Source organism: Chiloscyllium plagiosum, chromosome 32 (assembly GCF_004010195.1).
Source record: "Chiloscyllium plagiosum isolate BGI_BamShark_2017 chromosome 32, ASM401019v2, whole genome shotgun sequence".
Lineage (NCBI taxonomy): Eukaryota > Metazoa > Chordata > Chondrichthyes > Orectolobiformes > Hemiscylliidae > Chiloscyllium > Chiloscyllium plagiosum.
The window spans coordinates 32,286,394-32,313,004 of NC_057741.1; the positions used below are offsets into that span (position 1 = coordinate 32,286,394).

The 26,611-nt window shown below is 42.7% G+C and overlaps 1 protein-coding gene across 2 annotated transcripts in view; it reads right to left on the bottom strand.

Moving 5' to 3' along the window:
- Nucleotides 1-26,611, bottom strand: part of LOC122539488 (alpha-synuclein-like) — a 75,295-nt gene that overhangs the window by 10,993 nt on the left and 37,691 nt on the right. The window lies entirely within an intron of this gene.

A 26,611-nucleotide genomic window follows, 5' to 3' on the forward strand; every position in this document is an offset into this window, starting at 1 on the left:
CTGCTCTCTGACCTATCACCTTCATCCCACCCCCATTCACCCATTGTACTCTTTGCTACCTGCCCCCACCCCAATCCTCCTCTCATTTATCCTCTCCACCCTGCAGGCACTCTGCCTCTATTCCTGATGAAGGGCTTTTGCCCGAAATGTTGATTTTCCTGCTCTTCGGATGCTGCCTGAACTGCTGTGCTTTTCCAGCACCACTCTAATCGAGAATCTGGTTTCCAGCATCTGCAGTCATTGTTTTTACCTAGTTGATTATATCCTAAGAGTGACAGGAGGTCCACTTTAACAGCAAGATTTCTGTTCCATAAATCAGATTTCACATTAGTTATGGAAGTCTGTTACAATTATTGACTTTATGGCATTTGAAAGCAAAACTGTTGAAGTAATTGAACTGTGAACATATCCAAATCTACTTAGGTACGTCCCCAAGAGAGTTGTAATGCACAAAGCCCGTTATTCTACAACTCAGAGGGACCACTGATTGGGGACTAGCAGGGAAGCTTTTTAATTAAGTGTCTATTCAATTCAAGTACTCTACTCAACAATTAAAAATACACAAATGCGATACTTCAGATAAACTTCCTCATTATGATTCTAAGACATACTACTGAATAAGATCTATGGAAATAAACCTTGCTGGCCCATACATTTTAATCCTCTCCTGGTTGGAAGTTAATGCACATATAACCATGACACAGAAGGGTAGGATTTGCCCCACAGCTTTCTGAACCCCACTGTCAAGTTCAAAGAGGGCTTTGTAGGCCCTATTGTATGGGTAACAGCAACCTAATGTGATTTGCCCCACAACAGCCAATTAATGAGCACAGGGCCAGCTTGCTATCCCACTGAGAACTATGAGGGGGGACTCAAAGCTGGATTATCAATGGGAGGTCCTCTAGCAACACCAGGGAACTGAGAGACAGAGTGAGAGAGAGAGAGAGGTTCTCAAAAATGGACCTACACCTTCTCTCCAATTCCTGAAAGATTGGGTGTGTGTGTTAACAGGGAGGAATAAGGACAGACATGAGAAGGGGAGAAGAGAGATGGGGAGAAGTTGAGGGGAGGGCAAGGGGAAGGCAGGAGTTGGAAATGAAAGGGGGAGGGATTGAAGGGTGAGGGGGAGCAGGAGGGAGAAAGTAAAGGGAGGGGAAGGGAGAGATGAGTGATGTTAGATGGTCAAGGGATGACAGAGGATCAAGACAGGTGTTGGGAGGGAGTGAGGGGAGAGCAGAGATGGGTGAAAGGGGAGAAAGAAGGGATGGGGGAGTGAGGAGGAGAGGGGAGCAGATGACAGAAGGGCAGAGTTGTAGAGGAGAGATGTGGTTGAAAGGGAAGGAACATGGAATGGGGGAGTGAAGAGGAGGAGGCGGAAGGGTAAGGAGATGATAGGTGGGTAGGAGAGACAGATAGGTAAGAAAGGAGGATGTGGGGATGGGGTGATTGAGGGAATAAAGGGGAGAAGGAAGGGGTGATGAGAATTCCCTCCACTGGACATCAATAACTGCTACACCTAGAAAGTCCAAAGGCTTGCCGATCGGTCAGTTCCAGGCAGCTATGCTCCCTGCCACACAGCCCCTACCCCCTCACTCCCACCCACCTCTTAATAAAACCACAGGATGGGAGGGGGTTAAACTGGGGAACCAGCTTTAAGGCCATTGGAGAAACATTGCACTACCTCACCCATCTTTCCAGTTCCAGCTAGATCTAAAAATTCAAACTTGTATCAAGGGGAGGCAATGGCCTAGTGGTATTATTGCTGGACCTGATCCAGAAACTCAGCTAATGTTCTGGGAACCTAAGTTCAAATCCTACTAAGGCAGATGGCAGAGTTTGAATTCAACAAAAAAGATCTGGAATTAAGAGAGTACTGATGGCCATGAAGCTATTGTCAGAAAAAGTGAGGGGTGGAGAGTCAGAGATGAAAAGGGTGGCACTGGAAAAGCACAGCAGGTCAGGCAGCATCTGAGGAGCAGGACAGGGTCAATGTTTCAGGCATAAACCCTTCATCAGGAGGGCTTATCCCTGAAATGCGACTCTCCTGCTCCTCAGATGCTGCCCTTTTCCAGCACCACCCTTTTTGACTATTGTCAGAAAAACCAACCAGATTACTAATGTCCTCCAGGGAAGAAAATGTGTTAATCTCACCTGGTCTGGCCCATATGTGACTCCAGACCCGAGCAAGCCATTCAGATGTATCAATCGCTATCAAGTCTCAACAAGGAAATGAAACTGAATGGACTACCTGGCATTGACCTGGACACCAGAAACCTACAGCACATGGACTTTAGTGGTTCAAGAAGGAGGCTCACCACCACCTTCTCAAGAGGCAATGAGGGATGGGCAGTGAATGCTGGCCAATCAGCGATATCCGTGTTCCATGACAGAATCCATTTAAAAATCTGAAATAATGTTTTACTTGTCGAAGCAGTACTTGGAAATAATTAAATCACTGATAAGGCTCTATTAATCTGCAGAACATGTTGACCTTAAGGCATTCATTAGATTTGTACCTTCTGCATTTCTGACAATCTAATCAATTAAGTGAGAGGAAAATATTTCAACTGGCAGATGGCACAGAAACTGAAGGACTCACTTGCAAGAGGGTGAGGACAAGTTGCTTTAACCATGCGTTAAGAATATATCGAAGGAGGGTGGGGTTGAAGCAGATTCAATTTAGCTTTCAAAAGGGAGGTGGATACTTCTTTGAAAAGAAAATATTCACAGGGTTAAGGGGGAAGAGGAAGACTTGAAATAGCTAGTCAGATTAAACAATGAGGTCTATTCAGACGGCTGAAAAGCCTCTTTCCGTGTGTCAATTCGTTTTCTCAAATTCTCGAACATTCAAAGAAAGTTTCTGAGGCAATTAATCTGATTTCAGCTACCAGCCACTCTACACACACGGAGATGTAGTTTAACATGGTAATTAGAATTCTGAGGACGGAGCATTGATGGAACAGATTGGCAAATAAAATGGCTTAGATAATGCTGATGAGGAAAATGAAAGGGAGATTTTTAAAGAAGCTTGTCCACAACATGGAGGCATCACTGGCTAGGCCGCAATTATTCTCCAACCCGAATTGCTCAGAGGGCAGGAACATGATTCTACCACTTTGCTGTGAGTCTGGAGTCACATGTCGGCCAAACAAATTTCCCACTTTCTGTTCAGTCAGCTCACGTCAGCTGGGGAATTGTCAAATTATCCCGTCATCTTTCCAGGAACGTCACTCGTCCTTGATACGCAAGTAATCCCTTTGGCAATCATTAGATTGTCTGCGTGGCCATGCACAGCATCAGATCCACTACCAGAGAAAGCAGTAATTTGTCACACTCTGTGACAGCTCACCTGCCACAAAACCAATGGACTGATACAATTAGTTCCATTTGCAATTGACCTAAAACAAAACTGCTTTTTCAAACATCTGCTCAAGCCTCCCACAGCAGAAAGATTGCTTTTTAATAAACGTTCACTACTAAATATGCAAGAGCCTTAAAAATTAATTGTCTCCAAGGCAGAACTGATTTCTCCAGAGAAATGCATACTATTGCATTTTCCCAATCAAATTGCCAGAGGCCCTAGCAACACTCAGGAACCTTACTTGTTGCATTGGCTGTGACAGTTAACCATCTCAGCGAAAGATTGGAAAGACGCAGTGAAAGAAAGCAAGGAGCACAAGGCTCTGCTAAGCATTTTGCTGAGGGCTTATACTGAATTTATAATTTCTCCCACATGACCGTGAAATTCATTGCATGGAGTGAGAGGGGAGGGTGCTGTGAAATTGAACAATGTGGCGGCACGGGGCACAGTGGGGCGCCACGGTGGCACAGTGGTTAGCACTGCTGCCTCACAGCGCCAGAGACCCGGGTTCAATTCCAGACTCAGGCGACTGACTGTGTGGAGTTTGCACATTCTCCCCGTGTCTGCGTGGGTTTCCTCCAGGTGCTCCGGTTTCCTCCCACAGTCCAAAGATGTGCAGGTCAGGTGAATTGGCCATGCTAAATTGCCCGTAGTGTTAGGTAAAGGGGTAAATGTAGGGGAATGGGTGGGTTACGTTTCGGCGGGTCGGTGTGGACTTGTTGGGCCGAAGGGCCTGTTTCCACACTGTAAGTAATCTAAAAAAAAATGTCTACAATAACTTCAGCTAGACTAACCACCCCTTCAATCTGTATCTATTGAAGTTACAAGTCCAATTCCCCTAATTCCCCAACATTATACTCCATTTACTACCTTCTTGCTCGCTGTCCATAAGGACTCTCATCAACTTTTACAGGTGCACCATAGACAGCATTCCATCTGGCTGAAACTGCTCTGCCAAGGAGCGTAAGAAACTACTGAAGGTGGTGTGCACAGCCCAGACCATCACGTAAGCCAACTTTCCATCCATTTACACTACCCGTTGTCATGGAAAGTCTGCTAACATCATTAAAGACACCTCCCACCCCAGTAATGTTCTCTTCCAAAACTCTTCCGCCAGGCTGAAGATACAGATGCTTGTACACATGCACCAACAGGTTCAAGTACAGCGTCTTCCCTGACGTTATTAGACAGATGAATGGACTGTCCAATTGCAAATAATGCTGATCTTGTTCATATTGATTTTGCTTTGTGCACTTCCTGGGCACTGTAATCCATGTGCCTCACTCTGGCTAAGCACCCTATAATCTGTATGTCCTGGCTTACTATCATCTGCCTGTACTGCTTGCAAACCAAGCTTTTCACTGTACTTAGGTACATTTGACTACAATCAAATCAAATCAAACTCAAACTTACATTGTGTCAAAAACAGGTAGCTCAAGTCAGAAAATTTCCTGTCTTGAACCTTTGCCTCGGGACTAAGTCTGAGTGGCATGATTTTCAATCTGGGTGGTCAGTGCATGTTCGAATTGGGCCCATCGTTCCTTAAATGCAGATCAGAGGTGGCCGCAGTGTTTGCCAAGTGTTGCAGCATGTTCTCGGGGACTTTTTTATGAACGTCAGATACTTTGGCATCAAATCTCACTTCCCCCCACCCATTTCCTAAGGCCATGCGTGCCAACCCATGCCTCCCCATACACTGCCACCTATCCTCAACAGTCTCTTATATTCTGCTGGGAGTGTCCAATAGACCTTACACTCAGATTCAAATCACCCAGTAAGTGTGTGAGGAAAAGGTAGCAATTTCCTAGCTTCAGCCCACTTGCTTTAGTCAGCAGCATCAAAACCCACTTTGCAGTCCAAGAAGATGATGATTCAAGACCACATATGTCAGTGAAGATCCCACAGCTCTACTCAAGGGAGAGACAGAGGCCTTGGCAAAAATTTATCCCTCAGTCACACCTACACATAGCTTATCTGGTCATTATCACATTACAGTTTGTGGGAATTTGCCAAGTTCAAATTGCTGGTGTTTTTCCTGCAACAGCGATTGCATTCAAAAATACTTCATTGACTGTCAAACACACAGATGTCCTGAGGTTGGAAAGGGTTCGAAATGAATATAAGTTTTTTTAAAAATTCACTCATGGGCCATGGACATCACTGGCTGGGCCGACATTTATTGCCCATCCCAAGGTGGTGAGCAGGTGGTGGTGAGTGGCCTTCTTGAACCACTGCCGTCCACCTTGCTCTGAGGGAGGGAATTCCAGGATTGTGATCCAGCGACAGTGAAGGAACAGCAATATATTTCCACATCAGAATGGTGAGTGGCTTGGAAAGGAATTTGCAGGTGATGGCGTTTCCATGTATCTGGTACCCTTGTCCTTCTAGTTGGAAATGGTATAGGTTTGGAAGGTACTGTCTGAGGATCTTTGCTGAATTTCTGCAGTGTCTCTTGTAGATAGTACACACTGCTACTATCTCCACTAGGGCAGCCTGAAAAGTAAACCTGTGAAGTGAGGGCTCGTTGTCTTTTCTCTTGTGGTTGGGGAGAGAGGGGTGTTGAGAGTAGGTCTTCATTCAAAGGCAGCGGATATCAGAAAGGGATGAGGTGAGGGGAGGGGTGAACCTGCTATTAACCTTCCTCCACCTTTTGTTGCTGTTCCCTTTATAGCTGTGAACCTCCTCCTGCTATTTCCTACTTCTGGCTTGGAACACCCTTCAAACCCTGGTGAGTCATCCCAACAGCAGCCATTCTCCCGAGTGGCGCTGCTGAGCAGTCTCTGATTGGGTCCAAGTTCCTGACCACGGCTGAAAGACTGTGAACAGTTTTGGGCCCCTTATTGAAGGTGTATTAGCATGGGAGGCAGTACAGAGAAGGTTCATTTGGTGGATACCAGGCATGGAAGGAATATCTTTTGAGGAGAGGTTGATTGGATTGGGTCTGAACTCATTAGAATACAGAAGAATGAGAGAGGAACCTAATTGAAACATACTAGATTCTTATGGGATTTGACAAGGTAGATGTGGGAAGGGAATCAATGGCGATGGGGAAAAGGCAATAAGGCAGAGTTGCAGATCATCAGATCAGCCATGATCTCATTGAATGGCAAAGCAGACGTGATGGGCAGAATGGCCAACCAAACTCCGATGTCTTATGGTCTCTTGGTTACCCTCCACTCCCCTCCACCCTGTGGGTGTCTGATCCTGGGGAAGGCTCAGAGATGGCTTCTTTACTGCCTGAGTGGCTCAGGGTTTATATGGGCCCTCTCCAGAGAAGATAAAGTGTGTCTTGTCAGCTCTCCAGACGCCTCCATACAATTCCGGCCAGTGATAAAGAATAAAATATCAGAACAGGGATAGGCCATTAGGCCCTGTGGGTCTTAAATGACCTGTACCTTAAATCTATTTCCTCACCTTTGCTCCTTGAAAGTGATATCAAAGAAAAATACACTCAACTCAGTCACGAACATTTTCATTAATCTAACATCCACTGAGAATGGTGGAAACCGAGTCAATGAATTATTTTCCAGGCTTAATTAGACAGAGTTTTGATTGACAAGGGAGTGAAGGTCAGGCAGGAGAGTGGAGTTAAGACCATAATCAAATCAGCCTGAATGGCGTGTTAAACTAGATCTACTTATTATATTTTTTATGATCTTATGCTCCAAAGATTTGGGAGACATTTCAGGGCAAAATACAACTTGCTTCCTGATTTCACTCCTAGGTGGTCAATCTCAGATTCTGTGCTCATCTTAGAATCCCTACAGTATGGAAGCAGGCCCACTGAGTCCACACCAACCCTCTGAAGAGCATCCCACCCAGATGCACCCCTCTACCCCATCCCTATAACCCTGCATTTCCATGGCTCATCCACCTAGCCTACACATCCCTGAACACTGTGGGCAATTTAGTGTGGCCAATCCACCTAATCCACACATCTTTGGAGTGTGGGAGGAAACCCCACACAGACATGCGGAAGATGTGCAAACTCCACACGGACAGTCATCTGAGGCTGAGAATCGAACCTGGGCCCCTGGTACTGTGAGGCAGCAGTGCTCACCACTGAGCCACTGTGCTGCCCCATCTTCTCCTTGTCTACTCTATTCACTCACTTTATATACTGGGAATGGACCAGTAAAGACAGAAATGGTGTGGATCTCTACCAGAAAGAAAAATTGTCTGCCAAAGTGAGAGATGACATAGTTGTTTATCAATTAATATTGGTCATTTTATTAATTATGTGCTATATTATTTGATCTGACTAGTTTGAAATTCAGGAACTTCTCCAAGAGTCATTCTGAGACAAGTCCAATAACTCCATTGCAATCCAATTGGCATCTGTGTGTGAGCAAATGACTACATTATGCATCGTTACGGTCCTTTGATGCTGCAAAACATCCCTTGTAAATGCAATGTCAATGAGAAGATGTCCCATCATCCCTGTTTTCTACCTAATAACAGTATCCAGTATCCTCCTTCCCCATTACTCAGACAACATGGTGCAACCTCAAATGAGCTGCATTGAGCACATTTACATGACACTTCCATCTGCTAACCTCTGTTCCTTATGGCCCCCTTGAGCGTGACTGCCAAAGTGGCACCAATTACAGGAGAAGTTAAAGGTAGTGTTTTTTTCTTATTAGTGGCAGACACCCTCCTGCTGGGCAATGGATAGAGAGTGCTTTAAATCACTTCACTTCAGATCCTCAGCAACCAACTGCGGAAGTGGTGACCCCCATCTCCAAAACCGGGAGCAAGCAAGCAAATTAGTGAATCAGGCTAATGACAGGGCCAATTGATTCCCAGACAAAATTCAGAGCTATTTGTTGATGTCTCTTCAATAATAACTTACATTTACATCGAGCCTTTAATGCACTAAAACAAACCAAATTTTTTAACAGGATTCAGGGGATGCGATGGCTTAGTATTATCGCTGGACAATAATCCAGAGACCCAGGTAATGTTCTGGGGACCTGAGTTTGAATCCTACCATTGCTGTTGGTAGAATGTTTGAATTTACGCCCATGACGACCATGAAACTGTTCTGGAAACAAAAAGTGCTGGAAATCACAGCAGGTCTTGAAACTAATGTTTCAAGTCAGAGTTCTGATGAAGAGTCATTTAGACTCAAAACATTAGCTTGCTCTTTCTCCACAGGTGCTGCCTGACCCATTGGGATCTTCAGCACTTTTTGCTTTCAGTACAGATTCCAGCATCTGCAGTAATTTGTTCCGAAGATGAAACTGTCAATTGTTAGAAAAAAACCCAAGTTCACTAATTTCCTTTACAGATGGAATCTGCCATCCTCACCTGGTCCGATCTGCATGTGAATCCAGACTCACAGCAATGGGGATGACTCTTTACTGCCCAATGGGCAATTAGGAATAGGCAATAAATACTGGTTTAGCCAGCAATGTTCACATCTCATGAATGAATTTAAAAAAGCCAAAATGTAACATTGAGCCACGTGAAGAGACATTGGTTAACCAATGTCGAAGGGATAGGTTTGAAACATACGTCTTGGAAGACTAAGGATGCATGGGGAGATAAGAAGGAACCTCCGAAGTTAGGACTAGGCAGATGAAAGCACAGTTGCTAAAGGTGGGAAGATGTAAATCGAGGAAGTACGAGAGACCAGAGATCTAAGGTTTGTTGAACTGAATGAAATCATAGGAATAGATGAAGCCAGCTTCTAGTTGAACTATTCACTCTGAGCCCAAGGACATTTGTTTGCAAGTCAATTTACAATAGAAATTTGTCACCTGTTGAAGAATTTATATTAGTGTCCTCCCATTTTTGCAATGAGGCCATTAAGCCCATTTTGTCTGTGCTAGCTCTTAGATAGATGCATCCACTACCCTCCTCTCTCCCCACAGGCCTGCAAGTTGTTCTAATTCAAATGTAGAGGCAGTCCCTTTGAAAAATTACTGTTGAATCAAGTGAAAGGTTAGTAACTATACTAATTAACATGTAGTAATTGCTCATACTCTTGAGGGACTCATCCCACAAATTGAAGTGTTAACATTTATACTCCTTTAAAAGGTACAAATCATCCTCTGACCTGAATATGACTCCACATATCTACTTTATGTTTCCATAAGCTTATCGAATATTCAGTTGATCATGTCGGGTGAATTCCTCACTGAGAACAAGTAATGAATTGCTCATAAATGTGAGCAAGAGATAATGAATCCCTGAATAAATAGCTTTCGGCTAAATGCTCGACAATACTTCTCAATTTATAAAACAAACCACTTCAGGGATATAATGACAGAGGAAAGGACTGGAACTGAGGCAGTCTAGATGCAGTTCCCAGGCCATGTGGGATCATTTAAATAACATAATACTAGAGTCAATGGGGAATTGCAACTCACAAAATGAAAAGTTGACCAGTATTTAAAGATAGATACTCCATTGATTGTTAAGGCACAGTAGAAAATGACAAATTTGCAGCTGCATCAAGTTGAACTGATGTGAGACCTCTGCAAATCGAAGACTCATGGTTAGTCTGAGGTTTCCTTGGCTCCACTCCATCCAACCAGGAGCAGTTCAGCCACATTCAGGAAAACGTGCTCCTTGTGCAGCCTAAACAGAAGTCTTCCAAGCATTGCGGGAGGCCCCTGGTACAAAAGAAATACTTTTTTTGAAGATCTACCGACTTGAATGGGGAGGTACAGGTGCAGGTGAGTGTTCAACACATTGATCAAGATCATTTCTGGCCCTTGTGCTGCTCCCTTTCTCAGGACCTACTCAAGGCTTGGTGCAAGTAACACAGTGACCCAACATTTCAATCCCCTTGGTTGGGGAACTGCCTGCCCAGAAGGATAATCAATAAGAAATTGCGAATGGGATGTACTGGCCCGAATGATCTTGCACACATCAAAATGGAGCTCCAGTATAGAATCCCCACAGTGCGTAAAGAGGTCATTAAGTCCATCAGGTCTGCGATGACCCTCCGAAGAGCATCCTACCATGGCTCGATGGGCCAAAGGCCTCTTTCTGCACTGCAGGGATTCAATGATTCCACACTCAAACCCATACCCCTGCCCTATTCTTGTAATCCTGCATGTGCATGGCTAACCCACTGAGCCTGCACACTTTTCAGACAATTTTAACATGGTTAATCCAGCTAATCTGCACAGCGTGGAAACTGGAACAGCCAATAGAAACCTACACAGATCTAGGTAAAATTTGTCTGTGTGGAGTTTACAGTCACCTAAGGCTGGAATCGAACACAATCCCTGGTGCTGTGGGGCAGCAGTACTAACCACCGAGCCACCGTATGACCAGTACAGTCACTGACCAGTCTTCCTGCCTTTTCAAAAACCTCTGTCTGGGGAAGTTCATAAATATCTTACTGTTTTGCCAGTCTCAATAAAATGATGCCAAGACCCAATATCAAATATATTGGGCCTGTCCATTATAGCGTCGGGATTATGTTGATAGGTCTGATTCACCTCTTTTCTCATTGATCAATTTTGGCTCCTGGTTATACTGTATCCCGATTTTAAAATTATCATTGTTGGTTGCAAATCCTTTCTTTGCCTCATCCTTTTCTGTCTCTGCGATCTGCTCCAGGATCTCAATAGTCCTTTCAGTTTGGCCTCAGCAGAAGCCCTGGGTTTAATCTTCCTACCGCTTGATATTATCCTTAAAATTCTCAGCCTCTCCAACTCACCTTTCACTTTTAAGAGCCACTTAAGACCATATGCCCCAGTAGCTTGTTTACATTTCATCTATAATGTCTCCATAAAGTGCCCTGAGACTTTTAATCTGTTACAGCCCTCGGTGATGTTTTCATTATTTTTATTGAATTCTTTTTCAAATTTTCGACCATGGATAACAGCTTGTGTTAAAAGAAAAACAGACCAAACAGGCTTTTGTTTATTTGTGAGGCCAGACCTGGAAGTTAGTTGCACGTTGGTTCCTGATCAAAAGGTTCTGTAGACATTGTGTGACTGAGGAAGAGTATTATGATTAAACAGATAGCAGAAATTAGCCACTAACGAGGTTTGCATCTGGGAATTGGTTCCAGCAAGTTTGGAAAAGACGTTATGCTCAAGCAGATGACAGATGTTGAATGGTAATTGGAATCTCATGGAGGAGATGGTCAATCTGTCATGGAGGGGTCAGAGTTTGATTTAGGTTTTGGACTATGTTTTCTGTGAAAACAAGGAATCTGCCAGTTGATGCTACGGAATGAAACTTTGAAAGCTCCCTATCTAACCAACCGTGAGCAGTTCTTGGACACTCAGAGACAAGGAAACTAAGTTATAAATATTATTGCCTTTATTGGAGCGAATTGTAAAAGTGATCTTGATTAACATCTTCAGAAAATCAACCAAGAAAGCATCACCTAAGTTATGGAATAAATGCATTGTGAAAACCACTTAATTTATCTGGTCAGTTTTGTTATTTTCTTTTATTTAGCCCTTACTATGTTTGTGTGCTTAGAAACATAGAAAATGGGTACAAGAGTAGGCCTTTCGGCCCTTCAAGCCTGCACCACCATTCAGTATGCTCGTGGTTGATCATGCATTCTCAGCATCTCATTCCCGCCCTTTCCCCATGCCCTCTGATCCCTTCGTCATGTCCAGCTTCCCCTTGGAATATATCTAATGAACTGACTACAACAGCTTCCTGTGGGAAAGAATTCCACAGGTTCATAGGTCTCTGCATGAAGAAATCCTTCCTCATCTCAGTCCTGAATGGCTTACCTTTTATTCTTAGACGATGACCCTTGGACTTCCCAACATCAGGAATATTCTTCCAACTTCTAGCCTGTCCAGTCCCATCAGGATTTAATGTTTCTATGAGATCACGCCTCATTCTTCTGAAGTCCAGCAAGTACAAGCCCAGTTGATCTAGTCCTTCCTCATATGTCAGTCAGTCCTGCCATCCCGGGAATCAGTCTGGTGAACCTTTGCTGGACTCCCTCAATAGCAAGAATGTCCTTCCTTAGACTTGGAGACCATGACACCCAGGTCTTGTTGCACAGTTATTTGTCTGTCTTTTGTATGAATGGGGCGAAAATTGAAGCTTTTTGGGTTTATAAGATAGACCAATTAGGTTACTTTGTTGGTTAACTTTACACTGCTAAAGTTACTATATTGTTAATAAATCGCTAAGTTTTTTGCTTAAGATACAAACTGGTGCCTGGAATTGATTATTTGCTGAGTCTGGAACTGGTTATTCAAAAGTCTGGTTAGGAATCATTGGTGTCAATTTTGACAGTCTTTGAAGGATTTAATTTTACTATGTTGTGAATATAGAGATAGAAAAGCTGATTTGGTTTGGCTGTCTGTCTCCATGTTTCAACAAATTATTTTATAGGTACTACATCAATGCATGCTGTTGCAGTCATAGTTGCATTTCTTGGTCCAAATTTTTAAGCCTACGCCACACAGATTTTAAGTAACAACATGGGAGAGGTACGTCTACTCACCTGAAAAGACAGTCATTACCAGCTAATAATAAAATGGAACAAACCCTGCATGAAAAAGAACTTCCTCTGCACAACTGATAGGACTAAACATGCCACATAGAAAATATTCTTCTTAGAGTCACAGAGTCATAGGGATGTACAGCACAGAAACAAAACCTTCAGCCCAACTCATCCAAGCTGACCAGATATCTTAACCTAAACTAGTCCCACTTGCCAGCATTTGGCCCATATCTCTCTCAACCCTTCCTATTCATGTACTCATCCAGATGCCTTTCAAATGTTGTAATTGTACCAGCCTCCACACTTCCTCTGGCAGCTCATTCCATACACGCACACACATTTGCCCCTTAGGTCCTTTTTAAATCTTTCTCCTCTCACCTTAAACCTATGCCCTCCAGTTTTGGACTCCCCGACCCTGGGAAAAAAAATTTTGGCTATTCACACTATTCATGCCCCTCATGATTTTATAAATCTCTATAAGGTCACCCCTCAACCTCCAACTGTACTTTCAAATCAGCCATTGAAAGCCACTATAGATCCAAATGAACACTTGGAAGCTATCACAAAATAAATGTTGAGTTCAAGAAGTCAAATAGGATCCTGCTACATTAACAAATACAACTTAGACTGGGAAATCTAAAATCATTTATGTTTGACAGACATAAAAATAACTGTTGTAAATTAGACATAGTCAACAAAGCAGAGAAATGAAAGTAAGGATCTTGCGGTACATTGGTGGTAACCCTGCGTCATGGGAAATCGGTTTAGCTCAGTTGGCTGGATTGTTGGTTTGCAGAGCAGTGTGATGCCAACAGCGTGGCCCCAATTCCCATCACCGGTTTGAGGTTACCATGAAGGACTCTCCTTCTCAACCTCTTCCCTTGCCTGACGTCTGGTGACCCTATGGTCTGGTAAGACTATGGTGACACAACAACAACCTTGTGTCAAAACGTATGGTGCTGGAAAGGCACAGCAGGTCAGGCAGCAGAGTCCTTACTTCTGGGCCGGAGGTCCACATTCAAGTCCTGACTTTCCCAGAGGTATGTTGTCATATGTAGATTCCCTACAATGTGGAAGCAGATCATTCGGCCCATTGAGTCCACATCAATCTTCCTAAAAGCATCCCACAAGACCCATCCCCTATTCTATAACCCATGGCTAATCCACATAGCTTCCAAATCCCTGCATACTATGGTCAATTTAACATGGCCAAACCACCTAAACTGCACATCTTTGGACTGTGGGAGGAAACTGGAGCATCCGGAGAGCACTCGCGCAGAGACGGGGAGAATAAAGACTGTCTCCACAAAGACAGTCACCTGAGGGTAGAATCAAACCCAAGTTTCTGGAGCTGTGAGGCAGCAGTGCTAACCACTGAGCCACCATGTTGGCCCGTGCAGTCTGAACAAGTTGATTAAAAATGATGAGCAGCGAAATAAATATGCAAGGATGGTTTAAGCCCTACAAGTATGATTTATTTAATGGCTCACTGGATTCACTGAATGAATGAATAACATTAATTGCAGAAATGGCCTCAGTTTCTGATAGGTAAACCACATTACCTTATAATTTGGATTGGAGATATTCCACATTATTGTGGGTGATATAACTGATTGACATTTAAGAAGAGTGCAAATTAACTTCCTCTGGATTCGTTGTGTCATCATGCTTCAGATGGAGAAAGGGTCTGCATGCCGTATTTTCTATATGAATTTTCGCAGTAAGCAACATTAGCTCATTAGCAACATCTACATTTTAAAATTCTCATCCAAATTTGCAAACAGCCTGTGTCTCACCCAATCTTTGACGTATCCATGAGTTTGACCATGTCATTAGAAGTTGTGGCTCAGTTGATAATTCTCTTGCTCCTGAGTCAAGGATTTATAGGTTTGAATCTCAGTCTAGGAGTTCAGCAAAAAAATCAATGATGATACTCCAGTAATGATACAGTACTGGATTATTAGAGGTATTGTCTCTTTTAAGCCAAGGCATTTCCTGCTATTCAGTTGTTCCTAAAACATCCTGAGATACTCTTTTAAAAGACAGCAGGAAAGAATTCTTCCTGATGCCCTGATCAATATTAACCCCTCAATTAAGATCATAAAATGGATTACCTAGTTATTATCACATGATTGCTGTTTGTGGGAACTTGCTGTTCGCTAACTGACTACCACATTACAACAGTGACTGTATTTCATCAACGGTAAAGTGTTTCGACCTGCACTGTAGTGACTGCATGTGAAGTCATCCTGCTTTCTGTGCTCTACATACGTGGACCTATCATGCATCCCCAAGTTCCTTCTGGCCAATCACTGGCAACCTTGCAACCAACAGCAATGTACAAACCCTCGCCTGAACATCTCCACCTCTTTCTCTCCTCCTTTGGCATTTTGGAAAACTAACCTTTCTTCGCCAGCTTTTGGTCACTTGTCATCTCACAATAAGTCACCTCACTGCCTCACAAACCTTATTGAGTTCTTTGAGAAGGTGACCAAACAGGTGGATGAGGGTAAAGCCTTCAAAGTCTGTGAGAAGATTTGTAGCTCGGGTGCTCGTTGTTGTGGTTCTGTTCACCGAGCTGGGAATTTGTGTCGCAGACGTTTCATCCCCTGTCTAGGTGACATCCTCAGTGCTTGGGAGCCTCCTGTGAAGTGCTTCTGTGATGTTTCCTCTGGCATTGCCAGGTAAAGCCGTTGATGTGGCGTATATGGATTTCAGTAAGGCATTTGATCAGGTTCCCTACGGTAGGCTACTGCACAAAATACGGAGGCATGGGATTGAGAGCGATTTAGCGGTTTGAGTCAGAGATTGGTGAGCTGAAAGAAGACAGAGGATGATGGTTGATGGGAAATGTTCATTCTGGAGTTCAGTTACTAGTGGTGTACCGCAAGGATCTGTTTTGGGTCCACTGCTGTTTGTCATTTTTATAAATGACCTAGTTGAGGGTGTAGAACGATGCGTTAGTAAATTTGCAGATGACACTAAGGTCAGTATTGTTGTGGATAGTGCCGAAGGATGTTGCAGGTTACAGAGGAACAGAGATAAGCTGCAGAGCTGGGCTGAGAGGTAGCAAATGGAGTTTAATGTGGAAAAGTGTGAGGTAATTCACTATGGAAGGTGTAACAGGAATGCAGAGTACTGAGCTAATGGTAAGATTCTGGACAGTGTAAATAAGCAGAGAGATGTCCGGGTACAGAGATGCTTCAAAGTTGCCACCTGGGTTAATAGGGTTGTTAAGAAGGCATATGGTGTGTTAGCTTTTATTGGTAGAGGGATTGAGTTTTGGAACCATGAGGTCATGCTGCAGCTGTACAAAACTCTGAAGAGGTCACACTTGGAGTATTGCCTGCAGTTCTGGTCATCGCATTGTAGGAAGGATGTGGAAGCTTTGGAAAGCATTCAGAGGAGATTTACTAGGATGTTGTCTGGTATGGAGGGAAGGTCTTACAAGGAAAGGTTGAGGGACTTGAGGCTGTTTTCGTTAGAGGAAGGTTGAGAGGTGACTTAATTGAGACATATAAGATAATCAGAGGGTTAGATTCGGAGGACAGTGACAGCCTTTTTCCTAAGGTGGTGATGACTAGCACAAGGGATGTTAGCTTCAAATTGAGGGGTGATAGATATAGGACAGATGTCAGAGGTAGTTTCTTTACTCAGAATAGTAGGGGCATGGAATGCACTGCCTGCAACAGTTGTAGACTCTTCAACTTTACAGGTATTTAAATGATCATTGGATAGGCATACCGATGGGAATGGAATAGTGTAGGTTAGATGGGTTTCAGATTGGTTTCACAGGTCAGTGCAACATTGAGAGCCGAAGGGCCTGTACTGCGTTGTAATGTTTTATGTTCCTCTGGAACACTTTTAGTATAAAAAGCTGTTACGCAATGCATTTTGTTGTTGTTTTACATCTGGAAGACAAGATAACTGGATCATCTCTGCAGCAGTGAGGTTTTAAATAAATATTGATTCTTTCATGGGCTCTGATCATTGCTGGCTAGCATCTCCAATTACCCTAGAGAAGGTGATCCTTGGATTGGAAGTGCAGTAACGTGCAAACTTCAAGTCAGTTAAACAATGAAGCCTTTGCAATGGTTACCAGCATTTTATTTGTGGATCCCAATCAGACATTAAGAACAGATTGCATTGCAATCAGATGTCAGCTTCAGAAAATCAACAGATGACAACTAATGCTGATCACACATCTACTCACCTGCTGGGGATAATCAAGTTGTAAATGTCTGATCATAGAGAAGATGTTATCTTTTCAAAATAATGTTTCTCAGCATCTTTATAATGGTAGACACACAATAGGACCCCAGGACTTTCAATTCCCTTCTTTACATTCCCTATTCCAAGTTGGTTGCTGATGGGGGATATTCATTGAAGCATTATCCAATTAATATTCCATCCAAGATTCAGTGCAAAGAAGGGATAATAGAGTCAGAGAATCATAGAGATGTACAGCATGGAAACAGACCCACCAGTCCAACTCGTTCATGCCAACCAGATATCCCAACCTAATCTAGTCCCACTTGCCAGCACCAAGCCCATATCCCTCCCAACTCTTCCTATTCATATACCCACCAGATGCCTTTTAAATGCTGCAATTGTACCAGCCTCCACCACTTCCTCTGGCAGCTCATTCCATACATGGACCACCCTTTGCATGAAAAAAACTGCCCTTAGATTCCTTTTATGTCTTCACAAAACTTTGGATTTTTCATGGCAATCTCAGGATGGGAAGCCAATCATTTATGACTAAGGCAAGAAATGTCTTCACCCTTATGATAGAGAATACATACAATTCACAATCTCAGAAGGTTACAAATGCTCTATTGTTAAACATATTTAAGGCTGAGAGCACCAGACATTTAGTCTCTCAAGGAATATGGAGAGTGGTTGGAACAATGGAATTCAGGCAAAAGATCAGCCAGTGTCCTACTGAATGGCAGTGCATAATCGTAGGGCCGAATGGTCTTCTTCTGTTAGTTCTTTTTCTATTATTCATTTATAATGTGGGCATCATGGGAACAGTTAGTGTAGCAGTGGGTGGCATTGTGGCAATCTCATTGGATGCGTATTCTAGCCCTCATATAGGTTCAAATCTCACCATGGCAAACGGTGAATTGAATTTTATTCAATAGAATCTGGATTTAAACAAGGGCAGTCTAATGATGATCACAAAACCATTGTCATAAAAACCCATCTGGCTCATTAATGTCCTTGACGAACATCCTTACCTGGACCAACCTATATTTGACTCCAAACCAAAAGAAATATGGTTTAATCTTACCTGTCCTCTGATATACCCTAGAGAGCCAATCAGCTTAAGGGTAATTAGGGATGGTCAATAAATGCTGCCACTTGTCAACGAAAAAAACTTCATGTTTTGTAACAGCTTGTGCATAATGCAGGGTTCTGCACTGCTCGTTCTTTGCTGTGTAAGTCTTATAATATTGTATAAGACTAATTATCTTACAGAAAAGTAGCCAAAGGGGACTGTCATATCCCTGCTGACTCTTTATAAGAGCTATCCATTTGCAGCTAGTCTCTTGCACTTCCCCTGTCTCCTATTATTTTCTCCTCCATTTCAAATAGGTCTGTGTTTTACTTTTAAAAATTCATTATGGATTTCACTTGCACTGATTTCTTGTTTAAAAAACAAGTACAGGTTTGCACTAGTTTGACAATTTTAACCAGAAGATAACATACATGCTGAGCTATTTCAGAGCTAATTGAAAAACATGGCGGTTACTGTTAATTCTGGGCTTACTAAATAATTCATTGCAAACATACGCTGCCCATTCAGTCTACTGGAGATACTGAACAGACAGGATTGTTCTTTTCCTTTCGACAGTAATATTGGAAAATTGAAATAATTCAGGAGGTGATGTAACCAACATCTTTAATATTATGATGCGGTTGTTAGGGTTGAAGGAGAGAAAAGAGGTTTCCATTTCACAGAAAATCCAAAACGCGTGCCCACAAATTGAAGGTAGTCACTAATAAATGCCACAGGGAATATTCAGGGTAAAGCCCTTTGTACTGTGAACAGTGAGAGTATAAAATAAGGAGTAGCTGAGGAAAATACTATGGACAATTTAGGGAAGGTTAGGTCAGTACATGAGGGGGTAGGAGGTAGAAGAATATATCGATAGGTGATATCAAGTAAAAACAGAAAAGTGCAATGAAAGGAAAACCATTGGCCCTCATTTTGGCTTGGGAAGCTGAAGTTAACCTTACCCTTTAGGATCTCATGGAGCAGGAAGAGGTTATTTGACCCACTGTTATCATACAAGTTCTTTCTAAGAGGAACCCAGTGGACTGTCTCCCTTGCTGATCCCCATCAATCTGCAACATTTTCCAGGAGTGTTTATCCAATTCACTTTGGAAAGTTGAGTGAATCTGCTTCCACCGGCCTATCAAAAAACATATTCCAGACCATAACCTAGTCTGTTGATTCCTTTGGTCCACAGCTTTTAATTTTAAATTGTTCAATGTGCCTGTTGAATGTGGCTTAGGGAAGTCACACAACTGCATGCTCATAATGCCAACAGATATTTTCTTGTAGTTGATTTTTAGGTGAGAGATTAACAAGTCCTTTTCCAGATGTCTGGTGCAAATGCTCGTCAACATCTTGATCACTCGGGAACAACACCAGAGCACATTGTGAAAACAAAATATGACAAATTTAGAAGGTTTCATGAAACACAACTTGGATCACTTTCATCCAGATCCATAAATTGTTTTGACTCAAATTTCCGGTTGCTGCATTCCCACTCCTCATTCCCATTTAGTAAGGTCAAAAGTCACACGACACTAGGTTATATTCCAATGGGTGTATTTAGAATCACAAGCTTTCAGAGCGCTGCTCCTTCGTCAGATGAAGTGCCTTCATCTGACTTCACTTGATGAAAGACCAGCACTCTGGAAGCTTGTGATTTCAAATAAACCAGTGGGACTATAACTTGGTGTAGTGTGACTTCTGACCTTGTCTACCCCAGTCCAACACTGGTACCTCCACATCATGGCTACCATTTAGCTAGGGCAGAAATGTGGATTTAAGGCCACAAATCATATTAGTTAATGATCGTATTAAAGGAGGCAGTAAGTCAGAAGGGATGAATGGCCTTATTGCTGTTTATAATTCATATGTTCATAATTCTGCCATACTGCAAGACTGCATGGATACAGTCCCACTGCACTGATCAACTGGTCTCTTACCATTCAGTGATATTGTAGACCAGCAACAGTAAAAGAGTGTACTGGTTAATAGTTTGCCAAGATTTACAAAAAATCAATCATGCCACCTAGCTGTCTATGGTGTCAGACATGCCTCAATTGGTAATGTTCTCACGGGATTTTGACATTTATGGATTCCACTCCAGAGATGTCAACGCTAAACTCTAGAGGAATTGCTGATGGACAGGCTGTTATCTCAAGTGGGCCTCAATGATTCTGTGGATCTCTTTGGAGGAGAACAGGCAGGGTCTCCACACTCTTGTGGTTGAGTTTATCCCTTAAACAATGTCACTGGAGCAGACTGTTGTCACCTGACTGTATGTGGGAGCTTGCTGTGTGCAGCTTGGTTGCTGAGTTTCCTATGTTACAACAGTGACTGCAGAAATACATTTGAAAACACTTTGAGAAGTTATGAACGGCACTATGCAAATGCAATTCTTTCTTTCATTGAAACTTGTTCATAATGCATATTCACAGATGTGGGAGCTGGGGGAGGTGATGTTAATCCAATTTAAATATTAATGAGCTACTGTATGTCATGAACAAGCAATGTACTTTGTAGGTATTTTTTCACACAAAAAACTCAGATATGGGTACGCCGATAAATCATTATATTGACCTTCAGAGGTGAGGTACTAAACCTAAAACAAGGATCAAATGATTACACAACGTCAATGACTTGAAACTCTGTAATGCCTGTTCAAATATTTACAGGTCAGTCAAATCAAAAAGGCAGCCATTCCCTTTTAGTGTACGAGTGCTTCTTATGCACGATCAAACAGCTTTCAAAAAATAAAAAGATGAAGGATGGGATTGTGCAAGTAGCATTTAAAAATGAAGCTTGCTCTCAGATAATTGGCAAAAGTGAACTGGAACATTAATGTTCCCAATTTCCCAATAGGTACCTCCTCCTTTGGCAAACTTCGTGGCCAAAATCAGTCAACAAAATGCAAAATGGATTGAGCAACAAGAAAACTACAAACTACCTTAATGATAACTTTGTTATTTAGCAGCATTGTTGTTGTAAATTTCCCACTGGTATTTTGCGCACGACCCAACAGAATTTGACATCCAACCAAATAAGGATATATTGGGTAGGTAGTCATTGGACAGACTTAAGGTTCATCTGAAAGGACGTTAGAGGTAGGGAGGTGGATGCTTGACAGTAGAGATCAAAGCCCACATCCTTCTGCCACATCTATTTCTATCCCACTCATCGTGACAAAAGAATACTCCTTTTGAAGATAGTCAATTTGACCTGCCCACATCATCTTTAGATGATTAGAGAACAAAAGTAGGATGGGACTTGAGAACAAACATGTTTTTTTTTGTAACAGCCCACTGCAATTCTGGCTTTGCAGATGACAGAGTCATAGAGTTATAGAGATGTACAAAACAGAAACAAACCCTTAGGACCAACTCATCCATGCAGACCTGATATCTTAAAATAATCTAGCCCCATTTGCTAATATTTGGCCCATATCCTTTTAAAACCTTCCTACTCATGTACCCACCAGGTGCCTTCTAAATGTTATAATTGTACCAGCCTCCAACACCTCCTCTGGTAACTCATTCTATACACCTTCTCCATGAAAAAGCTGCCCCTTAGGTCCCTTTTAAATCTTTCTCCTCTCACCTTAAACCTTTGCCCTTGAGTTTTGGACTCCCCTACCCTGGGAAAAAAAACCTTGGCTATCCATGCCCCTCATGATTTTATAAACCTTTATAAAATCACCCCTCAGCCTCCGACACTCCAATCTCCAGTCCAGTACTTCTAGGGAAAGTCGCCCCAACCTATTCAGCCTCTCCCTATAGTTCAAAGCCTCCAAACTCTGGCAACATCCTTGTAAAACCTTTTTGCACCCTTTCACGTTTAATAAGATATTTCCTATAGCAGGGGGACCAGAATTAAATGCAGTATTCCAAAAGTGGCCAAACCAATGTCCTGTACAGCTGCAACATGACCTCCCAACTCCTTTACCCGATTGGGAACTCCATTGGACTGGCAGTTCCAATCTTTAGAACACTGAAAACCTACAGTGTGGAAACAGGCCATTTGACCCAACCAGTCCACACTGACCCTTCAGAAACTAACCCACCCAGACCATTCCCCTACCCTACATTTCCCATGACTAATGTGCCTAACCTACACATCTCTGAACACTATGGGCAATTTAGCATGGCCAGTTCACCCAACCTGCACATCTTTGGACTGTGGGAGGAAACTGGGGCACTTGGAGGAAACCCACGCAGACACAGAGAGACCGTGCAAACTCCACACAGTTGCCAAAGGCTGGAATTGAACCTGGGACTCTGGCAGTGTGAGGGAGCAGTGCTAACCACTGAGCCACCATGCTGCCCTAGATGGGGACTGAATTGCAGTGGGATGTCAGTGACAAGAAGATTTATCCAAAGCCCTCACCCGAGACTCCAGGCTGGAATCATGGCCTGTATTGCTATAATAATTGTGTTTAATTGTATGCAGATGGTAGACACCAACAGGTGATTCACTTGTGTTCTTTCAGTTGAGACAGTCTGAAATTGGGACTGTTGGGATAGAAAGTGTTCATTTGTAATGTGTATCTCTGCAAATAAATGCTTCTGAAAATTTGTTCCAGTTCCATAAAACTTTAAGAAATAGGAACAGGGTTAGACCATTTGATCTCTCAAGCTTGCTCCTTCACTCAATGAGATCTGATCTGATTATGGCATGAATTTCATTTTGATCTCTATCACCCTATGACCTTTCAATTCCATGTAGACCAAAAAATTGTTTAAATCATCCATGAATATATTCAGTGGCACAATGCCACTACCTGTGGACTCTCCAACAAGAAGCAACATCCTCTTAGCATCTGCCTACTCATACCCCATCAGAATATTACATTTCAGCAAGATTATCTCTCATTTCTGTAAATTCCAGGGAGTACAGGTCCAGTCTGCTCAAACAGTGCTCGTTCTTCACTCCAAACATCAACCTCCTTTGAGGTGCCTGCAATTCATGTACTTTGTGGGTCTACCAACAGCGCATGGACTACAGTGGTTCATTCAGGCAGCTCACCACCACCTTCTCAAGGGCAATTACAGCAGCATCACCCATATCACACAGAGTCACAGAGATGTACAACACGGAAACAGACCCTTCGGTCCAACTCGTCTAGGCCGACCAGATTTCCTAACATAATTTAGTCCCATTTGCCAGCACTTGGCACATATCCCTCAAAACACTTCCGGTTCATATATCCATTCAGACGGCTTTTAAATGCTGCAATTGTACCAGCCTTCACCACATCCTCTCGCAGTTCATTCCATACATGCACTGTATGAGAAAGTTGCCCCTTAGGTCCCTTTTATATCTTTCCCATCTCACCCTAAGCCTATGCCCTATAGTTCTGGACTCCCCCGCTCCAGGGAAAAGATTTTGTCTATTTACCCATTCCATGCTGCTCTCTGGTTGAAGACATTTCTCCCCATTTAAGTCCCAAAAGGTTTACCCCTTATCCTTAAATCATGACCTCTGGTTCTGGACTCACCCATGTCAAATTGCCAGAGATTTCATATGCTACAATCCTCAAGGAACGTCTGGTCAAACCTTGTTCAATTGTGGATTATATGTTCTAACACCCCTCTATTTACACCTTCTGTTCACTCTGATTACTTGAGGTTTGCATATCTTAAATTATTGTCTCACCCTGTTGTTCAATTCAGAAATTTCAACACTGAATAATAAGCCTTCTTTCACATGTTATCAAAGCTCTACCTTGACTGAGTTGTCAATTTTACCGTTCGCCTGGATGAGTTGACACTTGGGTGACAAATCTCAAGGAGGACACACAGCTAAGACAAATGAAGTTTGTCAACTCAAATCAAAACAGATATTGACAACCTTCTGACAGTAAAACTGAAGTAAGTATTCAGAACGTAACCACTTAGCTTAGAATGGTACCACCAGAATACAATATCTAATATAAAAAAGAATGAAAGCTGTTCCCAGTGACTCAGTGTGAAATTACACCTGGCGCTTTTAAGGCTCAATCCGTCTGAGCGTCAAGGTTCCCACAGCACACACCTTCTGATGGATTCTTCTCTGACCGCTTTCAGAGAACTGTGAAAGGGAGTTGAAATGTAGTAACCATTTTAAATTGTAGCTGGTGATAAAACTGGAATTTTCTTCAGCAACTGAAAATCTAACCTCAACAGGACAAATTTGGCGCACACACAAACCAGCCTCAGATCACTGGAGCTGAAAATGTGTTGCTGGAAAAGCGCAGCAGGTCAGGCAGCATCCAAGGAGCAGGAGAATCGACGTTTCGGGCATGAGCCCTTCAAAACTGGAGGCAATGATTAATTGTGTGTATCTGTGTTTGTATGCATGTGTGTCTGTGTTTCCATTTCTGTGTTAATCCATGCATTTTCTGGCTCCGTGAGTGTGCCTCCCTGGGTGTGTGTCTTAGTCTCTGTGCATGCGTCTTTCTTGAATATATTCAGTGACTTCGTGACCATAGTCTTCTGTGGTAGAGAATTCCACCGGTTCACTATCCTTTGGAGAAATGTTTCCTTATCTCAGTTCTAAATGGTCTATTCCATGTCCTGAGACCAGGGAGAGTATCCTCCTTGCATTTAGTCTGTCCAGCCCTGTTAGAATTGTATATAATTTTAATCAGATCCCCTTACATACCTGTAGTAAATACTGACCCAATCAAACAACTCTCTCTTCGTGATACAGTCCGATCATCCCCAGTATCAGTCCAGTGAACCTCCGCTACACTCCCTCTAGGACTCCCATCCATCCTTAAGTAGGAACATCAAAACTGCACATACTACTCCAGGTGTGAACTTAGCTATACTTTGTATAAAGATAAAAATCACACAACACCAGATTATTGTCCAACAGGTTTATCTGGAAGCACCAGCTTTCGGAGTGTTGCTCCTTCATCAGGTGGTTGTGGAACATAAAACCACGAGACACAGAATTTATAGTGAAAGTGAGGACTGCAGATGCTGGACATTAGAGTCCAGTGTGGTGCTGGAAAAGCACAGCATGTCAGGCAGCATCCGAGGAGCAGGAGAATCGACGTTTCGGGTAAAAACCCTTAATCAGGAAATGATTAAAGGGGTTTTGTCCGAAATGTTGATTTTCTTACTCCTTGGATGCAGCCTGACCTGCTGTATGTTTCCAGCACCACACCCTTGACACAGAATTTATAGCAACTTGTGCTAAAGCTACTGCTTCCAAATAAACCAGTTGGACTATAACCTGGTGTTGCGTAATTTTTAACTTTGTCCACCCCAGCCCAGCACCAGCTCCTCCACATTATGCCTTGTACAACTGGAGGAATATATCCCTACATCTGAACTCCAATTTACTTACAATGAAAGCCAATGTACCATTTGTTTTTCTAACAGCTTGCAGCACCTGCAAGTCTACTTTCAGGGATGCAGAGCAGTGGTCTACAAATCAGCTAATTTCTCCAAAATATTATAAGATGCAAAGAGCATTCTTAATCATGTTATGTGTTGCCAATGCAACTTAATTTGAAATGGAGAGGTTCAAACATGAAGTAAATGGAAAAGTAGGCATAGATTTTGAAAGCAGCCCAATTGAGGGCTTTGGAGAGGAAAGTGAGGTTGGAGATGGAGCTGCAGGTTTCAACAGAAAAAACTGAGGGTTTTTTTTCTATTTTAAGAAAGTGAGTGTGTGCAGATGCAGGAAATCTGTGAGCACGTTGCTGAAAGCTGCCTAGTAGAGAGGAAAATGAGGAACAGCAGACAGTTGGTAAGAGACCCTGAAAGCTGACTGAAGGTGCCAGAGACAGTGAGATTGTACAGAATCATAAACAGTTTCTGGGAGCCCCGATTCCAACTTTGGCTGTCTTATATAGTTGGGGAGTGACCCTATACTACTGCAAAGTGATCAACAATTATTAACTCTTCACACACCACGTAGAGATATGGTTGAGCACTGGCTTTTAAACCTATATCCTATGCAGAGTGTCTTGGGTGTTGTCAATGCAATATGACTGAAGTTAACAATGAGTCTGCCATGACAGCAGAGATCATCATGCAGCAAGGGAAGAGAAAGGTAACAAGGAACAGATAACAATTAGCTTAACAGAGCAAAGTATTGCCCAGTGCAACCACAAAGAAAACTGACCCTATTGCCAATGGCAAAAGCCACAGCAGTAAAGTGAAGCTCAGAAACATTACTCAGTGCAGCTCGATATTTACTAGAACCTAAATGATTTTATCTCATCTTGAATTTACAAGGATTACCCTTGGAGGCAGAAAATACTTCCTTTGACCTTTTAGAAGCAGACAAGCCTTTGGACGGTTTCATGTTAAGAATGTACTTCAATCAAATGAAAAGACAGTCCTCATGTTACCCTTGATAAGTTCAAGGTCTAAATCTCATTAATAGGAAATCACAAATTCCTTATCTCTCCGCTACCATTTGCCTTCTCTATTAAACTTAGATAGAAATGCCTGATACAGTCACGGTGTGTCCATGCATCTCCAGCTTAAAGGGCCCACCACTGTTGATTTTAAATGAGGGAGAATAT